This window comes from Vigna unguiculata, chromosome 4 (assembly GCF_037176805.1).
Source record: "Vigna unguiculata cultivar grain cowpea cultivar isolate G323 ecotype 2 chromosome 4, ASM3717680v1, whole genome shotgun sequence".
NCBI classification, from domain to species: Eukaryota; Viridiplantae; Streptophyta; class Magnoliopsida; order Fabales; family Fabaceae; genus Vigna; species Vigna unguiculata.
In genome coordinates this window covers 19,681,120-19,697,332 of record NC_140795.1, presented here as the reverse complement: position 1 = coordinate 19,697,332, position 16,213 = coordinate 19,681,120, and the positions used below count along the sequence as shown (strand labels likewise).

At 31.6% G+C, this 16,213-nt stretch overlaps 1 non-coding gene across 1 annotated transcript; it reads left to right on the top strand.

Annotated features, from left to right (window-relative positions):
- The first annotated feature begins 12,428 nt into the window (after nucleotides 1–12,428).
- On the top strand, nucleotides 12,429–12,500 carry TRNAP-AGG (transfer RNA proline (anticodon AGG)). Its single transcript has one exon. It is a non-coding gene; the product is annotated as a tRNA-Pro (tRNA).
- Nucleotides 12,501–16,213: the final 3,713 nt, after the last annotated feature.

Here is a 16,213-nt window from a genome sequence, read left to right as displayed (position 1 = left end):
AAAGCAGTAATTAAACTCTGTAGAAAATTCCCCAAGCTAGCCCACGCTTCGCCGCTATGCCTCACCAAATCCACCTACAACATCATCTACTCACGTGTATCGCAATACAGATCATTACTAAACACAAGCAGATAGGGTGAGCTAACAGTATAAAACATATACATACAATTCATGAATTATTCACACACATCAAAGGAACTCCTATCCTTTGATTCCTCACAACATGGCCACCACCATGTCATCCATGATCTACGTCTTTAGATGAATACCTCAGGATGTCTTGCCGCCACACTTACAAGCCACAACTTTTAGAACACGTGCAGGAAACCAACTACAGACCATACTCTGTAACGCTAGGTGGAGTTCCCAATATGAACATAGTTCGTAACGTCCCAAGACTACCAAACTCGTCAGCCACATACTGAGGAAGGCAATCTATCTGGACCCATCCGTACAAGCCACAACTTGCACACTCACATCGGTAACACTCACCAACTCGGGCCACAACTCAAGAGTTCGTCATGTTCATCCGCAATCCCGAGCCATAACTCAAGAGATGCCATTCCGAGCCACAACTCAAGGAATGCCACGTGCTTAACCCCTTATCCCGAGTCACAACTCAAGGGATACGTTCTGAGCCACAACTCAAGGAACACCAGCAAGCCGACCTTCGAGGTATCACCAAAGCCTTGTAGACCACGCACATCAAAAGCAATCAAGCACTCTGCCTCTGCATTATCCCTAGCGCTGCTCCTGAGCTGCTAGGGGAAATACACTTCCAGACTGCCTGGCGGGGAACACGTGTTGCCAGGCGCCAAGCGCCATTAGTGTCACTCCCTTCAAAGACATCGCCTTGCGGGACTAACCTCACCGCCAAGCGACACGTGTTCCAATTCTCCTCTGATTTTGTAGTTATCGCTTGGCGGAGCAAACCCCACCGCTAGGCGATACACCAGTACTCACGCAGTACTGGTTTTCTAGACACCCAGAATAGATTTTCACCAAGTAATTGACATCCATTCTCACCTATTTAATGTACTACTGTTGTCTGTATTTCCAGTTAGGATCCTCACTCCCTTATACTCAAAGCATTACCAAATTTATAAACCGTATGTTACTCTATACCCCCCACAAGATCAATCCGCTTACAAGATAAGATTATGAATATAATCATTCTACTTTTAATTTACCTAGGCCAGCCACTATACGATTTTAAGACTCCAGTCACCACACCTACTAACACACCAAATTACACTAACTCTTTAATCCTCCTCCCATTTCTTCCCTTGTGCTTTCTCTCCAAGTCTAAGGTATTCATGATTCACATATTTTCCTAGTTTCTCATAACTATATCCTCCAAAACCTACAACAAATTCTAGTCCACGTCCAATCCATCCAGAATGCTAATTTGCATTGCGTTCCGCGCTATCGCCTGGCGGTAGATTACATCCCGCCAGGCGGCACCTTGGTTCTAGAAAACAACTAGATTCTTGTCATTGTTCCTACGCGAAACAACTTTCCAATCGTTCATACCAATCCAATTTCCAATAGATACACTTACATCATTCGCTTACATTCACACTTATCACCTAGGGATAATAATACACATAATTCAACGACTACTGTTCACAAAAGTTATAATAAATCCTAAGTTCTCCAAAGTTCAAACCTAATATTCATGTAGACCCATGTGCATGCAATGTTTCCCCCAATCACCTCTGAATTCCATCCTTTCTCCCTACCCTAAATCAACCCGCACTTAGAGACATACTTTTCTCCGATCCAAATTTCCCAAAACCCCAAATAACATAAAAAATCGAACTCATATGACTAGCGTCGCCTGGCGGGTGTTCATCCTTGTTAGGCCATTCATGAGAAAACCCATAAACTAGGTTGCGTAGCTTGTGTCGCCTAGCAAAACATAGCTCACCGCTAGGCGGTTCCTCCTAGGAACCCAGAAATGCACATAAAACAACATGAGTCGCCCAACGGCAGTTCCTCGCCCACCAAGCGATTTCTGGAAAATTCCAGAAACACGAAATTTAAGCCAAGCCAAAAAATAATCATGCATAATCATTTGTATATTAAACAATAGAATTTAAAAACACAAGATGAACGGGTTCCAACTCCCCTAACCTGGACTCCTTGCTCCAAAAATGCATAATTCTTTGAGTCCTTGATCTCAGTTCGCGTTAGCTCGTGATTCATCCTTCAAGGCTATTTCTCACCCTTTGCACAATGATTCACTCTGAAATTTACTCTCTCAATATGCACCAATGGCAGCCTCGGCAAAACCACTCTCCCCTTCTTAATTGATCACTTAAACATTTTTTAATTGAAGTTAATGGTCCAAAAACCAAAATTTGTATTAACATGGCCCTAATTGCCATTCAAGACTCATTAGTGGGTGTTTTTCCAGCCCCTCTTGGCTGCCTCTTTTTAGCTAGAGTCTCGGTGCACTTTCACATTAATGCCAAAGACAAATTTGGCAAAAAGAAAGTTTAATTTGGATCTACCAAGGTTCGAACCCATCACCATGCCAATGTCAAATCAATGCACAACCATTCAACCAATTCATGTTTCGTGATAATTCCTATAAATATAGGATTATATTATTACTCCCCAGGATCAACTATACTATTAAAATAATGCACAATTAAAAATAACACACAATTTAGCATACATAGGACTTAAACCCAAGTCCTTTCAACACAATCAAGTACTCTCAACCATTTGAGCAAGTACTATTCCACGTCATACAATTTAACATTAATTGCCATAAAGGCTCCCACTGCTCGCATTTATTAATTAATTAAATTTCACGGGTGTTACATGGTGAAACTCCATTTTTTGCCTTGGACCATTGTATCAGATAGGGACACCAAGTTCCTTAGCCATTTTTGGAAGACACTTTGGTCTAAGCTAGGAACCAAGCTTCATTTCTCCACCTCTAGTCACCCCCAAACTGGTGGGTAAACCGAGGTTGTGAATAGGGTTTTAAGAACCACGTTGAGGACTATTTTGAAAGGAAACCATAAATCTTAGGATGAATACCTTCCCCACATTGAGTTTACATATAATAGGGTGGTTCACAAGACCACCAAAAATCTCTCCATTTGAGGTTGTGTATGGCTTCAACCCCCTCACTCCTTTAGACGTCATACCTCTCCCAAATCCTAGAAATTTTATTCATAAGGAAGGGATATCTAGGTCAGAATTTGTGAAGAAAATGCATGATAATGTAAAGTCTCAAATACAACACCAAACTGAGAGATACACCAAACAAAATAATAAGGAAAAAGGGAATTGATTTTTGAGGAAGGAGATTGGGTATGGCTTCATTTGAGCAAAGATAGATTTCCAAAATAAAGGAAGTCCAAACTCAATTCTCGTGGTGATGGAACTTTTAGAGTGCTTCAAAGAATTAATAATAATGCATATATGCTAGAATTACCATGTGAGTATGATGTGAGTACTACTTTCAATGTTTGTGATCTAACCCCTTTGTAGGAGATTTGGAGCAAGATGAAGATGAAGAACCTATAGATTTGAGGTCAAATTCTTCTCAAGAGGGAGGGGATGATGGCACACCCTTAGCTAAGGGTTCAAGAACAAGAAGCATGGCTAAGCAAATTCAAGAAGAGTTAGCAACATCTAGTTAAGGTGAAGCTAAACTCCTTTTCACTTGGGCCATCATGGAGCATTTTTAGACCTTGTATTAAGGGTCATGTAGCGTAGGTTTTCCTTTGTAGGTCCTGTATTAAGAGCCATGTAGTGTAGGGTTTTAAAAATAATCTTACTTAATTAGGGAGCATCATATGCGCCTATCTTAAGCAACTCTTTGATGTTTAATTATGTTAATCAAGCTAACTTAGGAAAGCATCCCACATGTGCCACATGGCAAGCTCTTTAATGGAGAGTTCTCTTACAAAGGTAGTGGCCATGTGTCATTGTCCTATTAGAGAAGCTTTTTATAAAGTAGCTTTCCACATGATAACACATGAGTGGTTTGTTTTGTGAGAGTGAGGATTGCCACATGTCAAACTCTCGTCCACCAAGATAGCATTTTAGGGTTTTGGTGCATGTTGGCATTTTAGGATTTGGACCATTTTGGAGACACCTTACTCTATAAATAGAGATGTCCCCCCATGTATTTCTCACTTTGAGAATGATAATGTTATGCTCCCAAAATTATTTTTGGTCCATACTTCTTCTCTTAGTCACTTGCTAGAACATCCCAAGAGGTCCACAAATACATCCCACCCTTAAATCACCAAATCGAGAGCCATTTTCTCTCAACACTAAGCTTCCATGAATCCACCATCCACCATAGTCACCATTTCAAGCTTTGACCCAACCTAGCTTGAGGAGTATGCTATCACATCCTCATACAAAGAACAACATCTAAAGCACCAAGGATACACAAAGAATCATAAACATTAACAAGAGTAGACCACAAAGAGTGATGAGTAGTGTAAGTAGTTGCACCATAAAACTCCAACAACCTGTAATTTAACATCATTAACCATAACAACAAATGAAATAAATTGACTAGTAATATAAAAAATATCAAACGTGGAATCACTTCTACCAAAGAATCACAATCTGGCAATCTTAGTAGAAGAATCAGAGACAACCAACAACTTAAAGTTCAAACTATAAAAAATAGCATGATAAGAATTAAAAGAAGTCATTGGTTCAACTAAGAAAAGAAAATTGGGTTAGTGCTTAGTAATTAAATTTCATAGCACATTAAGAGTTTTATGATTAGCCAAACCCTTTAAATTCCAAAATAGGCCTTTAAAACTTATGATTGCCTTTTAGAATTCCCTACTTTCGAGGATTTGGCGTTAGCTTTCTTTGGAATTCCCCTGCCTATTTTCCTAGTACTTTGAATTGACACATCATCTTGATGGAGGATCGTCTCAAATTTGGGGTGAATATGCATCTTCGACAGTAAGGGCGTAAAAACCTTAGAATGAAATGGGAGATAATGGAGGACGTCAATTTGGGGGATTGGAGAATGGAAGGAAACCACGCCACTTGGAGGAGATTTCAAGATAAGGGAGGAAGATTCGCCACTTTGAATCAAAGATTCAAAGATAAGAATAAGTGGTTCGAAGGAAAACCTTGAAACTTGAGAGAAAAAAATCAAATTTTCATATACTTAAATCTGACTAGAAATGTGTATCACAAATGCTTATATACTATAGGCCTAAACACAAAAAGCCCAACACAACTAAAAGTCTGATAAAGCCCAAACATAAAATTACAAAGTTATAACTAAAAAGTTCGTATTCTAATTTGAAGGTCATTTGATATCCCTATGAAAGTCCTAGGTATGCTTCCATAAACTACTTCGAAATCTTTGTGACACCACAACAGGTTGCACCCGAACACGCTGAGCCACATCAAGTTGTACCTTAACGGACTCCACAACAGGCAATATCACAGTAACAAAATGTAGCACAATAGTAGGTTGTTGCATCTCATTAGAAGGTTGTTGAACCACATATTGCATTACAAGATTCTCAAGTTGCTCCACAGGCTGCTGTAACTCATGTGTCAAGTCTCGTGGACCATCCAGAACACCAACTACCTTAGGACAATAATATTATAGGATTTCAACACCAACTATTTTTTCCTTCACCATAATTGGCATTAACATCTTGTTGCAATATTCTACAATTAAATAGGTCATGACTAATCATTTTATAGTTAGAAAAAAATAAAGCAATTTTTCATATTCCACATCAGCAATGAATGCAAATCCTGGCCTTTCCACCAAAATTTGATTGGGTAGATCAGATAACAAATCAATATCAACTAAAACGAGGGCACAGAAACTACGACTTAATCATGGTGCAATCGTTTAAAGATAAAGATGTGCCAATACCACGTGTTACGGAAAAAATCGTCTTCAATTGCCAATACTCTAATGGAAGGTCCTGGATATGAAACCAACATTAAGGTTTTGTGAATTTCATAGAAGTGGGAACAAAATCCTTTGTCCAGGAAAAAACATTAAGAATACCAGGAGATAAATTCAAAGTTCCAATAGCCAAAACCCTTCTCATATCCTCCAGTGAAAAGAAAGGAAATTCATAGAATTCTTTACTAAGACGAATTGTTATTCCATTTCATCCAAATACTTCTAAGGCACATCAAGTTTCTTACAAAGGTCTAGGTGCGTGAGGGGCTTATCCCCTTTTGTCAATAGAAGATGCCCATGCAAATGATTTTTACAATCCTCTTAACCAACAAGATAAACTTCCTCTGCAATTTGCATAAAAACCATGTCTCTTTTAATAATAGGAGAAGGCAATTATGATAAAGGAATATCACATGCATTATTGAGAATCAATCTAAAAGTACTCTTTGGATGGGAGCAAAGGTCCATGATCCTGTAAACAACCCTCAGGAATATGAAACCCCGAAGATAAGGCCATACCCACACTAAAGAGTAATCTATTAAAAACTACAACTACTAACCCATAACATCAACAATTGGGAGGTTGCAACAGTGGCGTGAGGAACATATATGAACTAGCTAATTTGGACGACAAACTTTGCACCATTATCAACAAATTAAAGGCAAATCTACAGAAGTTGTTAAGCATAAGGCTTTACAATCTGTTCCACAATGCAACTCTAAATATAGAGTGAAAGATCCTTGTTTGCAATCAAGGACTAGATAGTGTAGTTGTGGTTATATTGGCTACGAAAAATGCTTGGCTTCATCCGTTAGTGGCAAGGTGATGCACAAGATTCTTTAGCACCGTTGGCAATGGGCAGTGGTGAGACCAACAATAAGAATATTTATATTATAATTTAATATAAAAATGATAAATGTAATTTTTTTGTTGACAATAATTTGTTAAGACAAAATTATTCCATGACAATTTTTATATGATAATGTAAAAAAAAATTATCATAAATATAAATTATTTTTAGATAATATTATTTTAGGTATAATTACTGATTATTCCCCTAATTTTTTGGTTTAGTTCAATTTGGTACCCTTATTATTGATTGGTTCAATTTAGTAGCCTAATTATTTAAGAGGGTTCAATTTGGTCCTTTTCGTTAAGTTAGAGTTAACACTGTGTCCGTACAACACACATGTCGAGCCGTAAAATTTTTAATTTTTTTAATTTTTATTTTTTTTTCAAAAATTTATAAATTGACATATGTCAGGTTACCGTCGTGCCACGTGACAAGTTATCGTCGTGCCACATGGCAATTTATAGTCATGACTAGGGATGTCAACGAGGCAGGTAGGGTACGGGTAGTAGCTCACTCGTACCCTACCTCACTCGTACCCTACCCACTGAATAAATATTTGCCCCGTACCTGTACCCATATTTGTCAGATACTCGCATAATTTTTTAATATCCACGGATATCGACGGGTATCCGCGAGTATTTAAAAAAATAAAAAATAAATATTTAACAACATATTTTAATCGTAAATTCAAATAAAATACAATACATAACATTCATAAATTTTAAACAAAGTCCAAATAATTCATTTAAATAGTGTTGAATGATAATTTACAAAGAAATAATTTTTTTTAAGCTAATTGATAAAAAAAGGTATAAATACACATTTGGTACCCAAACTTTTTCAGAAACTTCAATTTGGTACCCGAACTTTAGGAATGTTCAATTTGGTACCCCAATTTTCTAAAGAGATTCAATTTGGTCCTCTCCGTTAAGTTGGAGTTAACACCGTGTCCGTACAGGACACGTGTCAAGCCATGAAATTTTAATTTTTTTAAAATTTTTTTTCCAAAAAAATTAATTTTTTTTCAAAGAATTTAAAAACTGCCACATGTCAGTTTATCATCGTGCCACGTGGCAGCTTACAATCATGACACGTGGCAGTGTAATAGCTGTTTTCAATTTAGTACCCCAATTTAAATTTTTGGTTCAATTTAGTACCCTAATTTTTTAAAATCATCCAATTTCGTCATCTTCCAATTAAGACCAAATTAGTAAATAAGCTTAATTACAACCTATATATACATGTTACAATAACTTTTTGTAATATATCCATCAAATCATTTCACCTAAATACTTAAATTATTTTATTTTTTACATTTTAACCTTTGTAATTTTTTATACATGAAATTTTTTACACTTGTAAAAAATAAAATAATTTGAATATTTAGGTGTACTGATTTGATGTATAAATTCAAAACAATTATTTTAACATGTTTATATAAGTTATAATTAAGCTTATTTACTAATTTGGTCTCAAATAGGAAAGGACGAAATTGGATCATTTTAAAAAATTTGGGTACTAAATTGAACCAAAAATTTAAATTAGGGTACTAAATTGAAAACAACTATTACACTGCCACATGTCATGATTGTAAGCTGCCACGTGGCACGATGATAAACTAACATGTGGCAGTTTTTAATTTTTTTGAAAAAAAAATTAAAAATAAAATAAAATTTTCATGGCTTGACACGTGTCCTGTACGGACACGGTGTTAACTCCAACTTAACGGAGAGGATCAAATTGAATATCTTTAGAAAATTGGGGTACCAAATTGAACATTCCTAAAGTTCGGGTACCAAATTGAACTTTCCGAAAAAGTTTGGGTACCAAATGTGTATTTATACCATAAAAAAATAAGTCATTCAAAATCAATATGTTAATATTTTAATCATGTTTTTTTAATTTAAATTAGAGTATAGCGGGTACGGGTATCCACGGGTACAGATACTATGATACCCGTACCCGCTCCGTTAACCTAATGGTATTAAAAATACCCGTACCCATTACCCGCAGGTATCCATTTATAATATTCATTTCGTACTCGTTGCTGGTTTTATCCGCGGATACCCGCCGGTACATATTATTTTGACATCCCTAATCATGACACGTGGTAGTAGTAATAGTTGTTTTCAATTTAGTACTCTATTTAAATTTTTGGTTCAATTTAGTACCCCAATTTTTTAAAACGATCTAATTTTGTCCTCTCCAACTTATATATACATGTTACAATAATTTTTTCAATATATACATCAAATCACTTTACCTAAATACTCAAATTATTATTTTTTTTTACATTTTTACCTTTGTAATTTTTACACTTCTAAAAAATAAAATAATTTGAATATTTAGGTGTAGTGATTTAATATATAAATTCAAAACAATTATTTTAACATGTACATATAAGTTATAATTAAACTTATTTACTAATTTGGTTTCAAATTGGGAAGGAAAAAATTGGACCATTTTAAATAACTGAGGTATTAAATTGAACCAAAAATTTAAATAGAGGACTAAATTGAAAATAATTATTACTACTGTCACGTGTCATGACGGTAAACTGTCACGTGGCACGACGGTAACCTAACATGTGGTAGTTTATAATTTTTTAGAAAAAAAATTAAGAAAATTAAAAAAGTAAAATATTCTACAGCTTGACACATGTCTTGTACGCACACGGTGTTAACTCTAACTTAACGGAGAGGACCAAATTGAGTCCTCTTAAATATTTGGGGTACTAAATTGAACCAATCAATAATAAGGGTACCAAATTGAATTAAATAAACCATTTGGGGACCAAATCAGTAATTATACCTAAAATTTATTAAGAGAAGCATAAATATAAAAACTTAAACCAATATTTAAAATGATTTGGAAACCAATATATATATATATATATATATATATATATATATATATATATATATATATATATTATGCGTTATGGATCCCGTACAAAATAATAATAATAATAGAATAATATTAATACTATTACCAACAATACTAAATAATCATTATTACTAACCATATTAATACTAATAGTACTAATATACTATTAGTTATGTGAAGTAGAACGATATTCTTGTATAATTAAAATTTGTACCATATAAATGAAATGGTTATACATAGTCATTGTTAATATAAAATGTACGAACATTATGTGTTATTGATCCTGTATAAAATAAATATAACACGAGGTTGAATTTGAGGTTAAAAAATAAAAGCACATGCACGCACACACATACACACACTCACACACGCGTGCACACACACATAAACAAATTAAAACAATATATTTAAAAAGATAAATTTGAAATATTATAAACAAAAGTAATATATATTAAAAAAGTTCGAGTAGGATGAGATATGTATGCACGGACAATAGTTGAATAATGGTAATACAAATACTACTAATAATAAATAATAATAATTATAATAATAATAAAATTAAAATAATAATAATATTATTGTAATATGTGACATTCCATTTAAATGACTTATCTTTGTAAATCATATAAAACACAATAATACAAAGTAACAATAAGTATCAAAAAATAACATAGCAGTAAAATATAATTACAATTGCGGTTAGAGTAATATACTACTACATCACTATAATCATTCCTTTTCTTTATTAAAATAACATAGCATGTAGTATACATTTGCTCTTTCAAAAACCCAATGATTTGTATGAAATTGTCATAATATTAGATAGAGGTTCAGATAAAGAATGCTAGAAGTATCATCATACACGATAATTAGCACAATAAAAAAGTAAAATAGGAATTGAACGACACACCCTTTTACCACCTGTTGAGATACATTCAATACTAAGTATATACATGTTCTTTCAAACATATAAGTGCATAAAAAACTGGATAAATTGGATACCAACTAAAATCGGCAATAACAATTAAAATCATGAAAGAAATTAAGAACATAAAACCTCAAATGCTAAAAAATGAGATTCTTCTGTTGAACACATATGTCCATCAAGCTCAAGCCAGTTTCATAGCCAAAAACAACATTAATCCACATTTTCACTTCCAACCATCAAGACACACTTATTAGTCACACAAAACAAATCTAAAACATGAAAATTACACCCGAAAAACAAATAAGTTTAGTTAAATAGAAAGGATTTTACCATTAAAAAGAACAAAAATCACCTGTAATGAGCTTGTCACACTTCATTAAGGATAATACATGATGATAAGGATAATATCAATGTTTTTTCTTCAAGTAAGTTACTACAACAAAGTGAAATGATAATCTATAACTAATACACGATATTTGGTATTATGTTTAGAATAAAAAAAAAATGAATGAAAAAGGATTAGATACTTATAATTACATGGTGATATTTGGTATTTTGTGGTGATATTTATACAATCATATTCCATGATCTTCATGCAGTTCTCAAAGTCCCAAATTTTCTTTGATTTCAAATGAAAGTTCATATCAACCACACTTCATAAAAGTCAAAATTTAAATAATAAGATTAGCACATATCATACTTTAGATACCTTGAGTTATTTGAGAACAAAAAGCAACCTCCTTTATGCTATCAAACTTCTTAGACATCCTATTTGAGAATTATGAGAAGCCCTATGATCAATGCTTTTGCCATTGTACCCGTCCATCCTGAAAATTTCAACCAACCAATTGCAAATAATAACATATGAAGGAGGACATAAAAGATCAAATTTCTATAACTTGCTTTTGTTATGATGCCACGTACTTTAATCCATTTGGTCATCTAGGTCTGAAATCCTCTAATTTACAAAAGTAAGAAACAATTTCAGTGAGTGGCATTCTGTTATGTTCATCTTCATCTTCATGTTGTACAAAAACCAAGACAAAAGCATAGGCAGTTTCATCTTCAGTCATATTTTTTCTTCAATTCACAACCATATACATTACGGAAAATCTTACCTTTTATTTAATCCATAACCATAAGCATCGAAGAAGCAACCAAACACACAACAATGAAATTAAAAATGAAATAGTAAATATACCTTCTAAAAACAAAAAGTTTAATATTTTCTTCAACCCATACCAATAGGTTTACAAAACAACGAACAAAACAACAACTACTAACCATCCACACCAGGTTCATAGCATAAGATGTAAAAAAAAATGAAAGAAGACCATGAAGAAAAAAAAAACTCAACCTACTAACTTTCAATAACTATTAACCCTCGACACCATGTTCAATGCATAAGAAGAAGTAGAAAAAACAAAAGACCTTTCATGAAGAGAGAGAACTAACCTTGAGGAGACCAAAGGGTTTTCTTCTGCTCTTATCAAAATATCCTTTTGTGTGGAAGAAGAATGACAATAGTTTTCCTTGGAGAAGAATAATAATGTCCTTCTATCAGCATGTCAATCAAAATTGAAATAAGCCAATAGAAAATCAACAAAACTTTTTATTAGTATAGAAACGGAAAAACACAAAAAAGATGGAAAAGACTTAAAAACTAACTATTTGGACAACTTTCAGAAAATTAAATAGGAGTACATAGGTATATTTCCTAGTATTCCTAGTAGTTTATTTATTAGTTTTATAGTAGATTTAGGTGTTTTATAAAAGTAGTTATGTTATAAATAAAAGTAAATAAGGTAATTTGAAAGTAGTAGAATATGGGCATTTGGTCTAGTGGTATGATTCTCGCTTAGGGTGCGAGAGGTCCCGAGTTCAATTCTCGGAATGCCCCTATTTTGTTTATTTTTTCCAAGATTTCTAAGATGTTTTGGATGAATCCAAAAGGATGCTGAATTTTATAATTATTTTTGTTATTATATAATTTATAAATATTTTTAACAGAGAGGTTCTGTGAATTACTTTTTCTAATATTTATATAAATTACATGATTTTATAATTAAAAGTTATAATATATTTATTATTATGTTGTAACGAGTTTATATTGTAAATATGTATGTTTATTAATTTTGAATTAACTTTAAATATATGTTTAAATAATAAAACAAGTAAATCGACAGAAGATTCGATGCTGAATTTTATAATTGTTTTTGTTATTATAAAATTTATAAATATTTTAAACTGGGAGATTCTGTGAATTACTTTTTTATAGTTATTATCATATTCATAATTCCAACTTTTTCTTATATTTACATAAATTACATAATTTTATATTAAAAATTATAATATATTTATTATTATGTTGCAACGAATTTATATTGTAAAGAATAAGTAATTAAATCATAAAATAAAATTTAATGGAGATAATTATGTATGTTTATTAATTTTGAATTAACTTTAAATATATATTTAAATGATAAAACAAGTAAATCGACTGAAGATTTGATTCTGGAACTTTTGAATTATTTTTTGTTATTTTTTTTACTTCGATTATACTAGTAGTGGTACCACTCATATTAGTTCATATTCTTTAAATAAATGTATTATATAAATTTGTTCAATTAGTTAATATTCTTTTAATAAATGTATGACTTAATTACGTTTTTAGTTGAGAATTTTTAGTATTGTGGCATTAAGTCCTTAAAATATTAAAACTTTTTGAATGAATTATTGCTGTTAAATTTTAGGTTTAATTAATCGTAAGGTACCCAGTTTGGTACTAGAGTGTCAAATTGGTACCCGCTTTTAAAAAAGTGTCAATTGTATCCCAACTTTTGAAAATTGCTTCAATTAGGTCCCTTTCAGACAGAGTTGACTAACGTCGTTAGTCAACGTGCCACGTGTCAATCTGTGGTTTTTTTGATTTTTTTTTAAAAAAATTTTAATTTTTTTTTTAATTTTTAATTTTTTTTTAAATTTTTTTAAAAAAATTAAAAATGCCATGTGTCAAGTCCCTGTGTGTGACACGTGGCATTGTCAGTGCCACGTGGCATTGTAATGCCACGTGTCAGTGTCACTATCAGATGTCATTGTGATGATTTCGATTTAGTCCCCATTTATGTTTTTTCGTTTCAATTTAGTACCTACTTATGTGTATTTGATTCAATTTTGACCTAATAATTTTTAATAATTAAAATATTTTTAATAAAATTAAAAGTAATTAAGTATAAAAGTTTAAAAAAAATTAAGTATTTGATATTTATACTAAAATTTAGTGGTAAAAGTCATTTTAGTACTTATAAATAGCATAACATTCATACAAATAATAAATTTGGTCTGAAATTGAGAGAAACATTATAAATATTAGTACTTAATTTTGTAAAAATATTTATACTTAATTATTTTTAATCTTATAAAAAATGGATTACAAAAATATTTTAATTATTAAAAAAAAAATTGGGACAAAATTGAATCAGATACACATACTTAGGTACTAAATTGAAACAAAAAAACATATGTGGGGACCAAATCGAAATCAACACAATGACATCTAATAGTGACACTGACACGTGGCATTACAATGCCACGTGGAACTGACAATGCCACATGTCACACATAGGAACTTGACACGTGGCATTTTTAATTTTTTTTTTTAAAAAATTTTAAAATTAAAAAAAAAAATTAATTTTTTTAAAAAAAAAATCAAAAAAACCACAGATTGACACGTGGCACGTTGACTAACGGCGTTAGTCAACTCTGTTTGAAAGGAACCTAATTGAAGCAATTTTCAAAAGTTGGGATGCAATTGACACTTTTTTAAAAGTGGGTACCAATTTGACACTCTAGTACCAAACTGGATACCTTACGATTAATTAAACCTAAATTTTATTATTAACTGACATTACCTTACACGGTCATTCAAAACCAAAAAGAAATATTTATGTTTCTTTTCTATATTATTTTCTTATTATTTTGTTTCGGAGAAAATTAAACATATTGAAAACAAGATCATTTTTGTATATCTAGGTAAAGGTATCGCCTTTAGCCGAGGTTTGATAAGGTGTTAATACCTCCCTATAACGTAACTGACTCTCGGACTCAAATTTTTGTTTTTGTAGCCTTATCTTATCTAGATGATTTTTATATGTGGTCACAAAATACCAAAAGACTCAAATGATGATGGTCTCTCTTCAGGATTTACTTATTGTTTAAATGTCACCACGAAATATCAAAAGACTTGAATTATGATGATCTCTTTAGAATTTAACGAAAATTAATTTTTAAAGCAAATTAAAATTATAAAATATAAAGTTAAAAGATAAAAAATATAAAAAATTATAAATTATAAATTATGAATTATAAAATTAGATAATAATAAAATTATTAAATATAAAATAAAAAAATAAAATTTATAATTTTAATTTCATAATTTTTTAATTAACTAATTTTACAATTCAATTTTTTATATTCTAAAATTTTGTAAATTTATAATGTTATAATATCATAATTTCAAAAACATTTTAATTTTTTTAATCTTCTAATTTTATTACTTTATAATTTTATAATTTCATAATTATATAATTTTATAATTTTATAAATTTATAATTGCTTAATTATAGAATATAAAAATATTAACCATAAAATTAGATAATTAAAATTTAAAAAATGATGAAATTAAAATTATAAAATTATATTTTTATTTAATATTTAATAATTTTATTATTATCTAATTATATATATATATATATATATATATATTATCTTTTAATTTTATACTTTTTATGTTTTTAATTTTAATTCGTTTTAAGAATAATTTTGGTTCAATATAGTAAACCATTAAAGGAGATCCTCGTCATTAAAGTGTGTTTAATAAAGTATCATGTGGCGCCATATTTATGCAAAATAACAGTGTAAGATAACTGACACGTTACACAGTTAACAATAAAATCTGACAAAGTAAGGTCCTCATTTTGACAGACAGAATGTTTAGAATGATCCTCATTTTTACTGAATATTTCAAATGGTCTTCATTTTCGCAATTCGTGTTTTATTTGGTCCTTTTCTGTAACGTTGTTTAAATTATTAACAAAGCATTGTATAGGTGGCACGGTTTGTATTAGGGTGTGTTACGTGTACTGTACATGTGTGGTAATTAGATATTTGGGGATAAATAAGTGAGCTAGGATTTTGGTAAGGAATGTTTGGGCAGTTGGTTAGTTTTGACAATCTTGTTCCTCCATTCCCAATTAGTGTTCTTGCAATCTTCTTCTTCCTGCAATCCCATTATATAGGTATGTTACGGTCTCAATCTTCTTCCTTTATCTCTGGTTGTAATCGTTGGAGGCAACTGTGTTGTATCACTTTGTGCACTGTTGGTGGTTCAACGAGAAATGGATTAACCCTGATTTGTAGATGCGGAGAGATGGCAGCTTTGAGGATGGCAAGAACTCCAAAGAATATTGGTAGAAAATTTTGGGTACAATCTGTTTTTATTTTTATGTTAATAATAAATTGGTTTTAATTTTTAGTTTATTGATTTACAGAGTGGGTGGTTCCAATAATGTGGGATGCAACTTTTTCAAATGGTGGTGTTGATGAAAAGGATGT